Consider the following 19,943-nt stretch of genomic DNA (forward strand, 5'->3'; position numbering starts at 1 on the left):
TTTGGTGTATTCCCAAGAGGGGGGTAAATTGGGTGTTTAAAATTTATTCCTAGGTTTAGCTAATCCAACAGTAGTATTTCACAACCTAGGGTCTTTTTATATACACATAAACCCAAATGCGTAGATAATATGCGGAAATCAAATCATGCGCAACATTCACAATATATCGAATATAACATACACGTGTAGGAATATAAAATACTGGAAATATAAAGTACACGCATGATATGTTATTGGGGTTTGACCAATACTGCCTATGTCCCCACCTCAGTTCGTAAGCCCGAAGATTACCACTATTGCACGCTTAACGGGTGGAGCGACATCGTTTACAATCAGGTCAATTAACGGGGCTGACCTCAACCTATAAACACACATTATTGTGATGGTGCACCTAGTTTTCCTAATCGGGTCTAAGCCAATCTGGGACTATTCAATAAGGGAATACAACAGATATAAAATTTTACGCACAAGCAAATGCTTCTTACACAAGCAGGTATGTACTACAATACAACACAGTATAATCAATGCACACGAATAATGTAAGAACTATAAGTTCAATAGTGTATATGTGCAGTAAATACTCTAAGTAATGACCATCTCAATACAAGCACAAGAGTGTATCAATCAAGTTTATCTTTGAAACTATGTAAAGATAAAATCTCAATCACAGTTTAGGATTTTAAAGATTCGAACCAATAGAAATTTAGAATATCTCAAAAATAGTTTTCTTAATATCAAAGCATAAAGAGATATTCAATTATGGGCTTGTAAAAATGTTTTTGTACACACAAAATACAAGCCCAATGAGTCTTGCAATAATAATGCAAAGACTCACTTAGCTATAAGATTTTTCCAACACAAAGATTTATCAAATAAAATTTGGGGAAAAATCCTTTGCTTAACCCTCAATCCAAAATCAAATATATAAGAGCAAGTGAGGGTTTCTAGCACACTTGAACAATGAATAAACACTCACACAGCTTTGATTTATCAAGAGAATGGTAGTATATGAGTGTATAGGATGTGTATGAAGAAATAGAGCTTAGGAAATTTCAGAGGAAATATTGGCTAATCAAATCCCTAATCTCTTACTAATTTTTGCAAATGAAGGTATATATATAGCCTTCAACAAAAATATAACTGTTAGGACAAAAAGGGTATTATTAAATTTGTTTAATGATTTTTAAAACCAATTTACCCTTAATTAACCCGAGTTACCATGGTTAAAAATTAAGTAACTCGAAAGTTTCGGTCACCCAGACTCTAGGTTCAGTCGTCTGAACACTCACAATAGGAAAAGACAATTTTGAAGTTCAGGTGCCAAGTGAGAACTTCGGGTGATTGAACCAAGGCAATTTTCATTCTGTCTGAGGTTCGGTCACCTGGTCCTGAGTTCGGTTTTTCAAGTTCAGTCGCCCGAGGTGAAAATGAACTAAGAGTTCAGGCGCCCGTGGACGATGGAAAAGTACATGGTACGAGTTCGGTCGATTGTGGACACTCAAGTCATTTGAGTTCGGTCGCCTGAATCTAGGTCAACTTTTTTATCGGTCCACGGTTCGATCGACTGAGGCAATTTGACTTGCTAGGTTCAATCGCCCGAAATCTATTCATTTAGCCTTTTAAGTCTTGTTTTAAGTCAATTAATTCCCTTAATAAAATATGTGATATTGGGGACTATCTTATGTGTATGTGCAAGGACCTAAGGTCATTATAAGGTTTTAGGCATTTTAACTTAGCCTAAAAAATCTAGCGTTAAAGTCTTGTTTAAGGTCTCTCGATTTCCAAGTAATGTGTAAGGACCTAAGGTCGTTCTAAGGCCTTTGAGCTTGTAGTTCCTGCATGCATGATATGCAGATTATTACAGACCTTTTCCTATATTACTATTACAGTCCCGAATAAAGCATAATATAAATTACAATAAAAATAAACATTCTGGATCTTTAGTCTTCAAGTCTTTACATGTCACCATATGATCTTGCTGATATAGACCTGCATACAAACTTCATAGACATTAAATACCTGAATATTTGTTATAATCAAAACAGGGTATGACCAATTAGGTCAACAATACACATTCAAATTCAAAATCTCTCCAAACATAGGATAATATTAATTATAAGAAGTACCAACTTGGGATGCAAATGACAATCATAAGAGAGTTGTACTCGATTCAATCCTCAGTACGAAACAAAGCTAGTACGAAACAAAGCTTAGGTACTATGTAATTTAGCTATCCTTTCTAACCATATACTATATATACAATTGAAATTGGATGTTTTCTAAAGTCCTCTTTTATATAATCCTATCTCACTTTATCTAATATGTTTCATGAATAATTTTATAGTAGTTTTCTGTATTTTTTGCCACGCTTACTAGCTAATTCACTTCCTTTGCATAATCATAGACCGGGGACTTGTAATTATTCTTCTACGTGTAGTTTTCTGTTAACCTTTTATCATTCCAACTGATAATCTTTGCTATTGGTTGTCAAATCATTATTAACACATCACCCACTTATTGGTTACTATATGTACAATTCTAGACTATTCCTATGATAACAAAGTTGATGACAATTAATAAATATAGAAAAATACTAACTAGGCAACACATTTCAAGAAAATTTATTTTTAGCAACCACTAAATTTGTCCCCAAAAGTCACAAACTTGTCGCTAAAAACTTTTAGCAATGAAAAATTTTCGTTGCATGCTTGTCCCTAAAAGGATGTCAGTAAATGTTTTTAGGAAAGAATAAAGAAATTCGTTGCCAAAAGAGTTATTTTTAGGGACGAAACTATTAGTTAGCTTTGGTGTATTCCCAAGAGAGGGGGGGGGGTGAATTGGTATTTTAAAAATATATCTCCTAGGTTAAACTATCTAGTAGTAGTATTTCACAACCTAGGGTCTTTCTATATACACATAAACCCAAATGTGCAGATAATATGCGAAAATTAAATCATGTGCAGCATTCACAATATATCGAGTATAATATATACGTGCAGGAATATAAAGTGCCGGAATATAAAGTACACGCACGATATGTTATCGAGATTCGACCAATACCGCCTACGTCCCCGCCTCTAACTCACAAGCCTGAGGATTCCACTAATGCTCACTTAACGGGTGGAGCGGCACCAGTTATAATTAGGTCAATTAACAGGGTTGACCTCAACATATAACCACACCTTACTAGGATGGTGCACCTAACTTTCCTAACTAGGTCTAAGCCAATTAGGGACTATTCAACAGGGCTCGTCTCCCTCTTTAGGCCCACACTTGGAATACATCAACTGTAAAAATTTACATACACAGAAATATGCTTCTATATAAGCAGATATGTACTACAATACAACACAGTATAATCAATGCACATCAACACAATATATAGAAACTATAAGCTCTATGCAATAAGTGTCCAATTACACTCTTACAACTGTCAATATGCAATAACCACAAAGAGTGTACAATTAATCTATCTTTAAAACCAAGTATCAATATTGATCAATCATAGCAAGGGTTTCAAAGATTTGCAATAAGAGTGTTCAAAATATCTCACAAATGATTTTCTAAAAAATATAGCTCAAGAAATATTTGAAAAGTATGCTTGTAAAAATGTATTTGCATAATCAAAATACAAGCTTAGTGAGTCTTGCAATGGTGATGCAAAGAACCACTAGCTACAAGGTTTTCCCACACAAAGAGTATAGATTATACCGGGGAAAAACCTTAGCTAAAACTCTCCAACAAAATCAAACAATCAATCTCAAGTAAGGAGAGTTTTGAGCAAGTGTAGCTACTCAAGATCACTCAATAACACCTCAATAAACTTGGTTTATCAAAGGAATCACAATAGTGAAGTGTATTGGGTTTGTATGTGAAAAATAGGCACTTAAAATTTCAGAGGATTTTCAAGATAATCTAAGTGCTAATCATGTCTTAATTTTGCAAATGAACTTGTATATATAGGCATAGGCAAAATTATGACTTTTGAGGATATAGGGGTAATTATTAAAATTGTTTTAAAACCATTTAAGGAAATTAACCCTGTTTAACCATTCTTAATTGCGGTAAAAAATAAAACAACTTGAGAGTTTCGGGTGCTTGATCCAAAGTTTGGTCACCTGAACAGACACACTCAAAAAAGTTATATTTGAAGTTCGGGTGCCTGAATATGGGCTCGGTTTGTTGAATTGAGGAAATTCTCCAGAAGTCTGCGATTTGGTCACCCGGTCTAAAGTTCAGTTTGTCGAACTTCAACTTTCGGTCGCTTGAGGCATATTTGAACGTGGGAGTTCGAGTTGCCGAGTTGTTAGGAAAAGTCACAATCAAGGTTCGGTCGCCCGTGGACGTTACGGTCTATTGACCTCATTGGTCATACCCAGTTTTGATTATGACAAATACTCTTGATACTGATGATTGTACTGAAAAGTGCATGCAGGTTCACCTTATGTGCACTTTAGGACTAAAAGACGTATCATGATGGTGTGAGGTGTTTGTGCCGAAGAATGAAGATTTATGTGTTGTATTTTGTATTCATTTGATTATTTCTTCATTCTGGGATGTCATTTATTATGAACTGTGCACGCGGCTTGTAATAATTTGCATCATGCATGGTAGGTAAGTATGCTCAAAACGACCATAGTTGGACTTTAGGTACCTCCATAGACCTTAGGGATCACCCTTCGGTCGACCGACACCTGATTTCTCTTGTAGGATAGAAAGACCTTAGGTCTCTAAAGAAATGCACTAATAAGTCCCCATTATCATCTTCATATAAGGGAAATTACAATTGGCTAAAATTGGATTGAAAATTGGAAAGGTTGAGAGGATTCGGGTGACCAAACCTATGCTGTGTAAAGCAGCTCGGGTGACCGAACAAGTCAACATGTTGACTTAGTTTTGGGCAACCGAACCTCTATTGAACGTATCTTCCTTGGGCACCCGAGTGCTTCTTAGAGCACTTTTCAGCTACTCGGGCGACCGTCTGTTTACATTCAAATAGAGAGACTTGGGCGACCGAACTGACTGGTTCAGTTAACCAAACTCAGCCTCGGGCACCCAAACGTTGGACATTTGGCTACTGACTTTGGTTCAGCCAACTGGTCCTCAACTCAGGCACCCGAACCTCTTAAAGTTGAATTTTTGACTGTGTCTGTATGGACACTCGAACCTCAGGCCGGGCACCCGAACCTTGTGGGTTAAAATAATTTTTACTGATTTTTAAATGGGGTAAACTGGGTTAATTTTCTTAATGATGTTTTAAACAATTCTAATTATACCCATTGTGTCCCCAACGGTCAAAAAACCCTCCTTGCCTATATATACCAGTTGATTGTCTTAATTAGCAAGGATTAGCAAACTTGATTAGGGTAAAAATTTTCTCAACTCTCAAAACCCTAAAAGCCCTATATTAGCCAAATATTTCTTGAAAACACTCACATACTCCTCATTCTCTTTCTCTAAGCATTGTGAGTATTTCTTTAAGGCTACTATGCTTAAACTTCTCTAGCTAATACTCTCTCTTGATATATTGATTAATTGATTTTACTTGAGAGTATAGCCTAAAGTTCTTCCACCGATTTCATTTGATAAATCTAATGTGAAAAGACTTTGAGGGTTTTTGGTTCTTACATTATTGTTGCAAGTTACCAAAACCTAGATTTTGTGTGCAAAATCTTTTTTCAAAAAGCTAGTCTTTCAAACAACTCCATTGTACTTTATACATTGAAATATCCTATTGAGTTTGTTTGATTTATCTTGGTTAGCATATTTGAAACCCTGATATGATATTGTGATACTCAAATATCGTGTTTTAAATCTTGCTTAGATATACACTCTAGATCTAGACTGAAAATATATACTTGATTGAGTGTTTAGCACACATTAGAGCACTGAGCATATTTACATATCATTCGTGCTTGCATTATTGACTGAGCTATATTGGTGCACACATTTGCTTGTGTTGAAGCGCATTTCCGTGTACAAACATTTTCATACACATTAGTTGTATTCTAGGCACGGGCCTGAAGAGGGAGACTAGCCCTGTGGAATAGTCTCGGATTGGCTTAGACCCGGTTAGGAAAGCTAGGTGTGCCATCCTATTAAGGCGTGTCGGTTGAGGTCAACCCCTTGAATTGACCTGGTTCTATAGGTGCCGCTCCACCCTTTTAAGAGAGCATTTTAGTGGTAATCCTTGTGCTGGTGTGGCCAAGGCGGGGACGTAGGCACAGTTGGCCGAACCCCGATAACATATTGTGCGTGTTCTTTACATTTCCGAAATTTACATTTACTGCACGTGCATGTGTATTTGATGATTGCATAGACTAACCCTAGGCTAAATTACATTGTTGTTAAAATCAGTAGACCTAGGCAATAATTTTTTAAATACCCAATTCACCCCCCCTCTTGGGGTTGCACCATAATTATCACGGTCATTTAGGGTTCGGTCGCCCGAAGCCTAAGTCAACTTTTTGACTTTTTCACGGTTTGGTCAACCGAGGCAAATATACTTGCCAAGTTCGGTCGCTCGAAACCTCATGGATTTTGGGCTAAGGTCCTATTTCAATTCAATTTCTTCCCTTGATAGTACATGTGATATTGGGGACTATCATAAGTGTAAGTGCTGGGACTTAGGGTCTTTCTAAGGTTGTTTTTCTTACCGAAAAAATTCGGCGTCATCCCTAAGGTCTTTCTAAGGTCTTGAGCTTATAGTCCTACATGCATGATATGCTGATTATTACAGACCTTTTCGAATTTAAATATTATAGACTCGAATATGAAAATACAACAAGTAAATATGCTAGGGTCTTCATTCTTCTTCAAGTTTCTATGTGCCATATGATATTGCCAATTGATCCTGCACACAAACTTGACAAACATTAAGTACCTCGTATTTGTCATTTTCAAAAACAAGATAGGACTCAAAAAGTTAATACGATTTCATCCCTAAATATTGTTACGACTATTACATTTGCGTTTTGTGATAAAAAAAAAATTGTCCCTAAAATTAGTAAAATTTTATTTGACGAAATAAAGTCATCCCTGAATAACATATAATTAGAGGATGAGAGAAAGTTGTTAGCAATTATCACTAGACATGAATTAGTGACAAAAAATATTCATCCCCAAAGGTAGTTAGGGACAACAAAGTCCTCCCTAAAAGTTGTTGGTAATAGTAATATAGTTTCAGTAATGATACTTTTAATGACAAAAAATTTTTATTGCAAAAACTAGTCTCATTTTTCCCCTCTTTCCTATTTTTCTGTTATGAAATGAAATGTAATTCATGTACAATTTCAATAATCAAAAGCATTAAATATTAATTTAACACCTACTACTAAAAAGCCAAATTGTATTTGATGTTCCATTCAAATACACAATCAATGATAAAAAAGAAGGTCTAAATATCGAATGATATATTTCAAACGTTACTACATGAAACCATCATAATATTAACAAAAATGCCCAAAAAAATAATTTTGTTAACATTTCCAAAAAAGACCCATGCCTACGACTAAAATCATCCAAAATGTTAACAAAAATGCTAAAAAACATAATTTTGTTAACATCTCCAAAAAACTACCCATGCCTTCAACTGAATTACTCTAGCACATCTGCAAAGGAAAAAAATAAAAAAAGTAAAGAAGTAACATAATGAAGAAATTAAAATTATAAATAAAAGAACTAAAACAAGCATATTTCAATGTTGGATACCTAGAACCCCACTTTTGATTTGTTTTATAGGTCTTACGGTTCAAACTTGGGAACCATTGGATCATTTGACACAAGAATAATTCCCACGACTCATTTTATTTAGGAGAATGGTGGCGGTAGATATTTTATTTTTAGAATTAGTGTATTCCCAAGAGGGGGGTGAATTGAAAATTTTAAACTTTTCTCCTAGGTTAAGTCAGAAGTTAATATGATTTGGTGACCTAGGGTCTTTCTACACAATTTCAAATGTGCAAATAAATAAAATACATGGAATTTAAATCATGCACATCATTCATACAATAACATATATGTGCGGTAAATATAAAGTGCTGAAATGTAAATAGACACACGATATGTTATCGGAGTTCGGCTAACTGTGCCTACGTCCCCACCTCTAACTCGCAAGCCAGAGGATTCCACTAGAAGCTCACTTAAGGGTGGAGCGGCACCGTTTACAACCTAGTCAAATTAACACAGGGCTGACCTCAACCTTAACTAGGTTAATTAGCGGGGCTGACCTCAACGTACACGCCTTAACAGGAAGACGCACCTAGCTTTCCTAACCAGGTCTAAGCCAATCCGAGACTATTCCAGGGCTAGTCTCTCTCTTCAGGCCCGTGCCTGGATATACAACAAATGTGTATATAATCAGATGGTACAGTGATTGTGCTTTCGTGTAAAGCAGATATGTACCAAAATGAGCGCAATAACATACACCACAATATGATTCAATATGTAAGCTCGATGTGGTCTAGATGGTTCAACTCTCAAAGTATTTTCTATCAGTGTAATGCGTACGTGAGAGTGTCAAACAAACAATCTTTGTATCACAATATATTCAACAAATAAGTTCATACAAAGATGTTATGTCTCCAGTATTTCAATCAGCAAGATATCTCAAGCATGTTGGTATTAAATAATGTATATGCTTGGTTTGCAAAATATGTGTAATTTTTGTATTCAGCAAATAATATATGAGTGAAAGAATATTGCAACAAAGATCACTATCACACAAACAAATATCTCTTCAAATATTTTGCAAGATAAAAGCGCAATAGATATTTGGAAGTGTTTGAAAAGTTTTTGCAACCAAAAACAAATACTCTTCTCAAGATCTTGCAATGAAGGTGCAAGCTTTAGAAGCTCTAACAAAGTCTTCTTAGGATAGAATTATCAACAAAGTCCCTTAAGAATCCTTAGATTTTGCTCTCAAATAAAATCATGGCAAGCAAAATAGAACAAGGAGAGCAAACCTTTCCAAACACACTTAATCCACTTATAAATGATGTAGGCAATGATAGAAGGCAAGTATGAGTGATTTGAGTAAGAAAATGAGTAGTATAGGGTTTTTATTTTTCAGAGAATTCTTCCCTAATCAAGGTGGCTAATCTCCCTTAATTTTCTCAAATGAACTCATATATATAGGCATGAGAGAAAATATGACCGTTGGGGACCTATTGGGTATTCTTAGGAAAGTTTAATGATGTTTAAAGCATTTTAACCCTGTTTAAAAAATATTAACTATAGTAAAAAAATAGGATAACTCGAGAGGTCCGGTCGACCAGAACAAGCTTGGTTGACCAAGTCTCATATGCTTCGGTCGACCAGGGGACTTTTGAACTGAAGGCTCGGTTGACCAGGAGAGGGCTATTTCTCAATTTTTCGAGGTTCGGTCGATCATAGCATTTTGAACTACCTGGTTCGGTCAACCAGATCGTTGGAAATTCTCCCGAGGACCCTCCGATCGACTAGGTAGTTGGAGTATAAAAGTGGTCGGTTGACTAGATGGTCAAACTTTTGACCTTTGGGGGTTTCGGTCGACTAGGGTCTTTTGAACTACCTGATTCGGTCGACTAGGGCCTTGGTCAACAGTTGACCCAGGCCTAGTTTCGGTTGACCAGGGCAGAATGAACTGTCTGGTTCGGTCGACTGAAAGTGCACCAAGTGTGCATTTTGGTCCTGTTTCTAATCATATAAACCCAATTCAAGTGCCTAACAAGTATATGTGAAAATGTGTGTGTCCTAGGGTCACTTGAGGTCCAATTTAAAGACATCGAAAAAGTCCGGTGTCGGTCGACCTAAGGTCTTTCTAAGGTCCTTTTTCATTCATGGTTTATTTGAGCTTACGTAGTAAATCATACATGTGATGTGTGTGAGCTTATTACAGACCAAATACCTACTTACTATTACAAACCAATATAAATATATTACAATGCTGAATTATAAATTGGTCTTCAAGCTTTTCTTACTTTGTGCACATCTTGATCTTATCACTCTTAGTTCCAGCACAAAACCTCAACCACTCATTAGATACAATGAGTATTTGTCATAATCAAAACCGGGCGTGACCAATAAGGTCAACAGTTTATGACAAAGACATGTATATTTCACGTTTTTGGCACCTAAAACCCTATTATTGACTTTTTGAGTCTGATCCCTATTTTGATGTTGACAAAACACATTTATTTCATGTGTGCATTTAGTGTTTGAAAAGATTTATATTTTAGCACACACATGAGGTAAATGAGAAATGGAAGCTCGAAGGACTTAAAGAACAAATTGTATGGCGTATTACATGAAGAACTAGAAGAGCAAAAGAAGAAGAAGAAGACATTTATTATTTTATCTTGAGTGCATTTAATTTTGATTTGGTCTGTAATAATAGATATCCTGCATGATACGATGCTAAGCACAAAATGGCCATAGATTGATCTTAGAGCACCCAACATGGTAAAAGAAAAAACTTTTTCTTAACAACTAAAATCATACAAAAAGGTTTAAAATATTTAAGGTAAAAAATAGGGCCAAAATCATGTTTTAACTGAGCTCGATTGACGGACCATTGAGTATTCAAAACATCTCAGTCGATCGACCTATTATCTCGGGATTTTATGTTGCCTTAGTCGACCGACCCTTAAATGCTTTAATTTGGTCACCTGATCGACCCTTTTAATTTGACCACATTTTGACCTCTCAGCCGACCGACCTTTGTGCCTTAAGAGTGTTCAGCCAACCGTCATTATTCACTCTTGTTGACCCTACGAGTCATATCTCGGTTTTGATAATAACAAATACTCAAGTACTTAAAGGCTATCTAGTTCATGTGTAGGTTTATATTAGCAGATACATTGATGGCACATGAAGTAAAGCATGAAGACCTTGAAGATCATTTTTATTATATTTAATTATTCTTCAATTCGAGTCTGTAATAGTAATTAGGAGAAAAAGGTTTGTAAAATTTAATGCATATCATGCATGTAGAAAATACAAGCTCAAAGACCTTAGAATGACTCTAGGTTCCTACACAAAATCATGACCTTAGATAGACCTTTGGGAACACCCTTGTCGACCAATGTCGAATTTTTTTGGTGTCCTAAAAAAGACCTAGAATGACCATAGAACATTTATACACACACACACACACACACACACACACACACACACATATGGTCATATGGAAAGGGTGATCACATGATTAAACAGAACTGAAATGCACATAAGTTGCATGTTCGGTCGATCGTACTGCTCAAGCACAATATCACCCAGTCGACCGAATCGGGACTAGGTCAACACTTTGACCACTGCTTGGTTGACCGAGACATGCCAGTTCATTCTCACCCGATTTACTGAACTCCCTGTAAGTCAACACTTTGACCATATGGTCGACCGAGCCCAAATTGTAAACCAACTACCTGGTCGACCGAGTTCCCATGTGGGAACTCAACGGTCTGGTCGATCGAACTAGTTAGTTCAAAAGTTCCCAAACGATCGAATCGCGCGAAAAAGGGAAAATCGTCTTTAGACACCATGTCCGGTCGACCGAACTTCTAGTTCAATTTATTCCTAGTCGACCGAATTTGCACAACTCGGTTAACCGAACCTTCCTTCATATCGATCAGTGCTCTCGGGTTGCCCCAATATTTTTACCATTTAAATAGGGTTATGTTGACCTTATAGGTCACACCTGGTTTTGATAATGACAAATACTTGTTGTATTTGATGGCTTTCAAGTTTGTGTGCAGATTTATATTTACAAATCAATTGATGGCACACGAAGTAAAGCCTAAAGACTCTGAAGATTATTTCTTGTTGTAATTTATATTATATGGGTATGTAATAGTAATTAGGATATCGGTCTGTAATAATCTCTGCATGTCATGCATGTAGTTTTGTAAGCTCAGAAATGCCATACACTGACCATAGAGGCCGAATGACCTTAGGGCACCTGGTCGATTGATGCCAGGTTTTTGGCGTACTCAGTAAGACCTTAGAAAATACCCTAGGTCTCAACACTTGCACAAAAGAAAGTCCCCAATATCACTTATAATATCTGTAAAATCAATTGAAGTGAAAATAAATCTAATAGGCATAAAATTAGAGAGGTCGGGCGACCGAACCCCAGGAGTTCAAAACTCCTCGAGCACCCGAACTGCAGGGAAGTTAGCGGGTTGACTTGGTTTCGGGCAACTAAACCTTTTTGAACGTATCTTCCTTGGGCACCTAAACCCGTGTCAGAGTGCTTTTCACCAACCCGAGCGACCGAACTGTTTAGTTCAAAATGACCCCTGGGTGGCCAAACACAAGAGTTCGGGCTATCGAACCTAGGATCAGGCACCCGAAGTCTTGAACAAAGGCTACTGACTTTGATTCGGGCCACCGAAGCATGACACAGGCGACCGAACTTATTTAAATACCTTTTTAATCTGTGTCTATTCAGGCGACCGAACCAAGGTTCTGCCACCCGAACCTCGGCGGGTTAAAATTTTTTTAACTACGGTAAAATTGAGTTAATTTGGGTTAAATGTGCTTAAGCATTTTGAAACTTTTCTAATAATACCCAATAGGTCCTAAACGGTTATATTTTTGACCTTGTCTATAAATATGGGTTCATTTGTGAGGATTAGTAAGAGATTAGACAAAAATAATTAGTAAAAATCCTCTCTATCTCAAAATCCCATTTTGCTCAAAATACTCTCAAATATTTATTCCCTCGATATATTTTGATATTGTGAGAGTTTATTGAGTGATCTTGTGTTTATTAGATAGTGCTAATACTCCCATTTGATTGGTTGATTGTGATATTATTATTAGGGAGTTTGACTTAGTTTTATCCCACAAATTTCAATATTATAAATCTTGTGCTGGGGTAAACTTAGTGAGCTTAGGATATTTGCATTATTATTGCAAGTGTCCAATAGCTTGGTTTTTTGTTGTGCAAAGATTTTTCAAACAAGTGAAATATTTTCAAACTAGTATTGTACTTATTTCATTGAGGAAAATCTTCTTGAATTAGTTTGATTATCATATTCATATCTTTGGAACATTGATTTGCTACTGAATTGTGCTTTGCTTAGATTCCAAGATACTGCTTGTTTTGAACACTCTTGAGCATATCACTGATTATACCATATTGAGTGTTGTTAGCACAACTATTTGCATCATTGAGCTTACATGACCTACATTGTTGATGTGTATGTGATTGCGCGTATTGGGTACATATCTGCTTTACATGAAAGCATAATCACTGTACCATTTGAGTGAACATTTTGTTGTATTTCCAAGCGTGGCTTGAGGGAATTATGTAAAGGTTGAGGTCAGTCTTGTGAATTTAACCTAGGGCCTCATCCGCCTCGCAAGGAGAGTTTGTAAAGATTGAGGTCAGCCCTGTGCTAATTGACCTGGTTGTATTAGGTGCCTCTCCACCCATTAAGTGAGCATTAGTGGAATCCTCGGGCTTGCGAGTTAGAGGCGGGCACGTAGACACAGTTGGCTGAACCCCGATAACATATCGTGTGTCTGTTTATATTTCCGCACTTTATATTTATCGCACGTGTATGTTATTATGTGAATGACGCACATGATATAAATTCTGTGTATTATACTTATCTATGCATTTCGGCAGATAGACCTAGGTTGTGAATGTACTGTTGCTGAACTAGTTTAACCTAGGAAAGAACTTTTAAAATTCCAATTCACCCCGCTCTTAGGAATACACCAAAGCTATCAAGTTAATTGTGTTAAAATGTTTTAAAACAATAATAATAATACCCTATATGTCTCCAATGGCTATAATTCCTACTTCTGTATATAGCCCCTAATTTGCAAGGATTGGGTAGAGATTAGAAAAAGTGATTAGGAAAATTTATCTCAAATATTTTATACCCCTTTTGCTATATACTCAACATTCCAAGCAAATTTTTCACTCTCTTTGATTCTTCTTTGCAAAACCATATTTGATAAAGAGAGCGTTTATTTGTATCCTCTTCATTTGCATTATTGTTGCAACTTGAAAAGTGAATATATTTGTGTGTTTTCATACATTATTTTAAAGCTAGTATACTCTCTCATTTATTATTGTTGAAATTATTTTTAGAGAGTTAACATGAGTTTATCTTAGATTATTTCATTGATAAATACTATTTTGGGATAACTCGTTTGAGCTTGTGAATCTTGCATTATTGTTGCAAGTATTCAAAAGCTTGTTCTTGTGCTTTGTGAAATATTTTTCAAACAATCTTGATTTCAAATATCTCTTGTGTTAGAATCTTGAGAAAATCATCTTAGAGATATTTTGATTACATTTTTTGAAAATCTTTGAAACTCTATTTGTGGTTGATATATATCTATATATAGTTTCAAAGATAGATTGCAAACACACTCTCACACTTTGATTGCCTAGTGACATTATCTTGAGAGTTGTAGTATTATCTACACCGAGCTTATAGTTCTTATCATATTGATGTGCATTGATTATTGCTTGTGCTTAATGGTACATATCTACTTAGTGTAAGAAGCATTTCCGTGTACGCAAAAATTTGCATATAAAATTTGTTGTATTTTAGGCACGGGCCTAAAAAGGGAGACTAGCCCTATTGAATAGTCCTAGACTGGCTTAGACTCGGTTAGGAAAGTTAGGTGCGTCATCATGGTAAGGTGTGTTGGTTGAGGTTAGCTCTTTGAATTGACTTGGTTGTAACCGGTGCCGTTCCACCCGTTAAGTGAGTATTAGTGGAATCCTCAGGCTTGCGAGCTAGAGGCGGGGATGTAGGCACAGTTGGCTGAACTCAGATAACATATCATGTGTGCATTTTATTTTTCCATAATTTATTTATCGCACGCGTATGTTATATTATGAATGCCATGCATAATTTAATTTTTGAACGTTATATTTATCTGCGCATTTGGAACTGTATAGACAAACCTTAGGTTGTGAATATACTGCTGTTAGATTAGCTAAACCTAGGAATAAATTTTAAAATTCCAATTCACCCCACCCTTCTTGGGAATACACCAATTCTAACAACTCGGTAGACCGCAGCTTTGGTCAGTCGACTGAACCTATGAAGGTTTGGAAATCGCCTTTGACAGCCGACCGACACCTTCCATAGCTGACCGAACCCATTTTAAAATTTGAATTTCTTATGTGTGGTCACCCAACCAGCGCTAGCATCGGTTGACCGAACCTCTCGGGTTTCGGTTATTTTTCAATGCTAAGCATGTTTATTTTTTTAATTAAGTAATTTTAAAAATGCCAAACGTGTCCCCAACGGTCAAATTTTTCAGAAATATATATATACATACATACATACATATATATATATATATATATATATATATATATATCATATCTTTGATTAGCAACTTTGATTAGTTTTCAAAATTGTCTCAAATTTTTTCTTAATCAAAGTTCCCCCATATTCACTTTTATTTCAAAAATATTTTCGAGGTAAAATTTTATACTCTCCTTCGCTTTTTATTTTTTCCCTTGAAAAATCTTTTTGTAAAGAGCATGTTATTTTTAGGCATTCATTTTTATTCAAAGCATAATACTCTCATCCATTTCTTATTTTTGAAAATTAATTTTTGAGGCTTGCTTATAGTTTTTTCCATACATTTTTCTTGATAAATATTTTTTTTGGGAAAAACCATGTTCTTGCTTGTGAATCTTTTGCACTTTCCATTGCAAGATTCATAAGATCATCATTCTTTATTGCACAAATCCCTTTTTGAGCTAAATCTCTAAAATCTCTTATTCTTTATTTTGAAAATATTTTTGGAGATTTCATTTGAGAATTTGAAGGTCTTTGAGGTACTCATTGCATACTTCATTTTTTAATCAAAGACCATATGCTTTTATTTGTGCAAAAACTCTGTGGAAGCAAACCTTAGGTTCTCTTATTATTCTTTGAAAAATATTCTTGAGAAAAAATTTTATTAGGGTTTAAATCTTTGAAGCATTTATTTTATACATCCTATTTCAAAGATTGAAAATATTACTTTGAGAAAAACACCCTTACTCTCTTGAGCATAAATTATACCATACGAGAGTGCATTTTAGAGCTTCAACGTGTACATCCTTGCTTGTTTTTTAAAAGCATTTTTATGTACAAAAATTATTTTATGTACCGGTTTGGTTCAATCCGATAAATTGAACTGGGGAGTCTCTACCCCATAAAGAGACCCGTTTGGTTCAACCTGGGTAATTGAGCTAGAAGGTGCACCTTCCTATCAAAGGGTGTATGACTTGGTTTCACCTAGAAAGTGAACCGAGGTGTCTCCACCTCTTAAGGAGAGTCGATTGTGGCTCAACCCTGTAATTAAGTTTGGGAGACTCTGCCCCGCAAGGAGAACTTGTGGCTCAACCTCGTAATTTGAGCTGAGGAGTCTCCGCCCCTATAATTAAGTTGGGGAGACTCTGCCCCACAAGGAGAACTTGTGGCGCAGCCTCATAATTTGAGCTGGAGAGTCTTTGCCTCGTAAGGAGAGTTTAACCGGATTATGCTCCCCTCGTTTAAGTGAGCAGGTTAGTGGAATCCTTGGGGGGTATGCCTAAGGTGGGGATGTAGGCAGTATTGGCTGAATCTTGATAAAAAATCTATGTGTCTCTCTCTCTCTCTCTCTATCTCATTTAATTACTGCACTTTACATTCTATATGTGTATGCTTGCTCACTTATGGTTATAATTATTTTGCAGGCACACATTTAAATTAAATAAGATATATATGCTCCACACTTGTATGTTTGCATTCATAGCTTAATCATTTTACATACACGTTTATGTTTTGAATGAGATATGATATGTGGTGAATCGACGTAAATTTAATTTAACCAAAAATTTTGAAAAAATCCAATTCACCCTCCTCTTGGGATCACACCATAACTCTCAATTGGTATGAGAGCCCAGTTGCAATAAGCTTAATTGCGTTTGCACGAAGATTGCAATGTCTCTTTGGTGTATCCTTATTTTAAGGGTCAATCTTTTACAAATTATCTATTGGCTTTATTGTATAGATTTTACCATGTGAAAATTGAAAATGATTGTCTTTTTTGTAAAATCAATTATTTGGAGGATTTGGAAAGTGATTGTTAAAGAAAGTTTATATCCCATTGAAAATGTTTTTAAAATGCACAGTTTCCCAAACTTGAAAATGTCTTGAATGAGCATGACATAGTTTTAATGCATATCATTTAAGTGCCATGCATTTGTTTATATTGTACCTTAGTTACTGATGCTTTTACAAAGTTTATGATTTATACTAGTACTAAGGTTTTGGGGAAAATTTGAAAAGTATGGAAAGATCAAGAGAGAGGAGAACGCCACTCCAATCTTAAACGATTATGAAGGAGTAAAATGTATTGGTATATCTTTACCTCCTCCTATTTTATTAAATATTTCATGCCATGATTCTTGTGATATATATTGTGATATGTAAATATATTAAGCTTAGATTGGATCTTATCGCATATATATCCATATTGGCACGCTTTTCAATAGTTCTTAGTATAACAACAATGTATACTAAAATTTAAAATTTTAAGCACACAACATTTTTTCATACTTAATCTTAACATCTTATGAGTATTAATGAAATTTCTTTTTAAGTATCTCCTAAGATAATATGCTATAACAATCCTTTGATTTAATCATGTGTTATAGCATATTATCTTAGGAGATACTTAAAAAGAAATTTCATTAATACTCATAAGATGTTAAGATTAAGTATGAAAAAATGTTGGGTGCTTAAAATTTTAAATTTTAGTATACATTTTTGTTATACTAAGAACTATTGAAAAGCGTGCCAATATGGATATATATGTGATAAGATCCAATCTAAGCTTAATATATTTACATATCATTATGATTGGGTAATATTGGAATACATTGACTATAGTATGCTTAGAATATATGTACTTTAGTATATATATATGTTGACCTTATGGGTCATATCCCGTTTTGATTATGACAAATACTCTAGTATTTAATGTTTATCAAGTTTGTGTGTAGGTTCAAATTAGCAAGATCGTATAATGGCACATGATGACTCAAAGTCAAAAGAAGACCCAGAAGATTCACTTGTTGTAATTGTAAATTAAGTTTAATTTGGGTATGTAATAGTAATATATGATCGGTCTGTAATACTCACTGCATATCATGCGTGTAGGAGCTATAAGCTTAGTAATGCCATAGACAGACCGTAGGTTAATCAGATGGCTTTAGGGCTGACTTCGGTCGACTGACGCCAGGTTTTTGGGCGTACTTGAAAAGACCCTAGGTCCTTGCACAAACACATAAGATAGTTCCCAAAATCACTTATAATATCAGGGGAATTAATTGAAGTAAAATTGGACTTATAGGGCAAAATTGTGAGGATTCGAGCGACCGAACCCCTGGTGTTCAAAATACCTTGGCCGACAGAACCCTTGACCAGTCAGAACGTTGACTTGGTTTCGGGCGACCGAATCGCTATTTTGACTTTTTCCACCAACTCGACAGCCCGAACTTTCACATTCAAAATACCCTTGGGCAATTGAAGTGTCAAGTTCAAGCTATCAAACTTAGGAATATGCGATCGAACCTCGAGCGTTTGGAAAATCGCATGGTTTAGCCACTCGAATATAAAATCGAGCACCTAAACATGGAAAACTTGCTTTTTCCATTGTGTCTATTTGGGCAACCAAGCCTATGGCTTGGTCGACTGAAACTCTTGGGTTGGCCCACCGCAGTTAATTAGGGTAAAATTGGGTTAAATGATTTAAACTCATTTAAAAAAAAAATTAATTATTACCCTTGTGTCCCAAAAGGTTATTTTTTGAGTGTGCCTATATATATATATATATATATATATATTGAAATTGGAATAGCTTTCCTAAGAGGGGGGTGAATTGAGATTTAAAATTTTATTCCTCCTTTTTAATACCTTTTGTGTTATAAAAAAAATCAATGCTCAAATACAATCAAAATTAATTCAGAGTAATCATAATAAAAGTAAAATTATCAGACACTCAATTTTTGTAATAATAGCCCTGTATCAATATGAAAATTTGCTAAACTTGAATAAACCCTGTATCATAATTACACTTCTTCCCAATGTTCAACTTTTAAATAAACTTTCAGTATAATAAGTTGAGGAAGATCAACCAATGTAGTCCCTTTCGGTTTCCACAATCAATGCTGATCAAACCAAAACAAATTACCTTCTAGTCTATTTAACAACTGAACACTAAGAATTTATTAATTTTAAAGCGACCACACAGATTGTAACCTTTGCTGAAAAATAAAGAGTAGGGAAGAGAAAGAAGAACACAGGGTTTTACGAGGTTCGACTTCAACACAGCCTACGTCCTCACCCTTGGTAAAATCACCAAAGGATTCACCATCACCGTTCCTTTACCTGGAAGAACTATACCAGTTACAACACTCCTTGGGTAAGGTTAGAGCCCGCCTTCTCCAAACATATCCCCTTGTTTGGTCCAACGATTCAGCACTCGAACCGTCAATCAATCTGTTACAAAGATTCAAAACAAGGCGTACAAGAACTTGCTCCTCAAAGAGTTGATTAGTACAAATTGAAAAACTATGTATTTCAGTAAATTCAGAATATGAAAATTCAATATGAAGGTCTTAAGATTTATCACTGTAAGTATCTTTCAATAGATGAAAGAATCAACAATCGATGCACAATCACAGTGAGAAACTCAGCAAAACTTAAGAGATTTTCATGAGCGATGAGAGTAATAGAAAGCCTTCAGAATTTCAGTAAGCTTTGAGAGAGTATGATAGCTGAATTGATTTCTTGGTGTGTAAATTAATGAACCTTGAGGGTATTTATAGATGTTGAAAGATTTCTTACTTGTTCCCTAAGTTTACTTTGAGTAGGATCCAAGTTGTAAATTAGTTTGGGCTTCAAATAATTTAAATTTAAAAAATATGCCTGTTGGAAATTTTGAAATCT

Source organism: Malania oleifera, chromosome 6, assembly GCF_029873635.1.
Source record: "Malania oleifera isolate guangnan ecotype guangnan chromosome 6, ASM2987363v1, whole genome shotgun sequence".
Lineage (NCBI taxonomy): Eukaryota > Viridiplantae > Streptophyta > Magnoliopsida > Santalales > Ximeniaceae > Malania > Malania oleifera.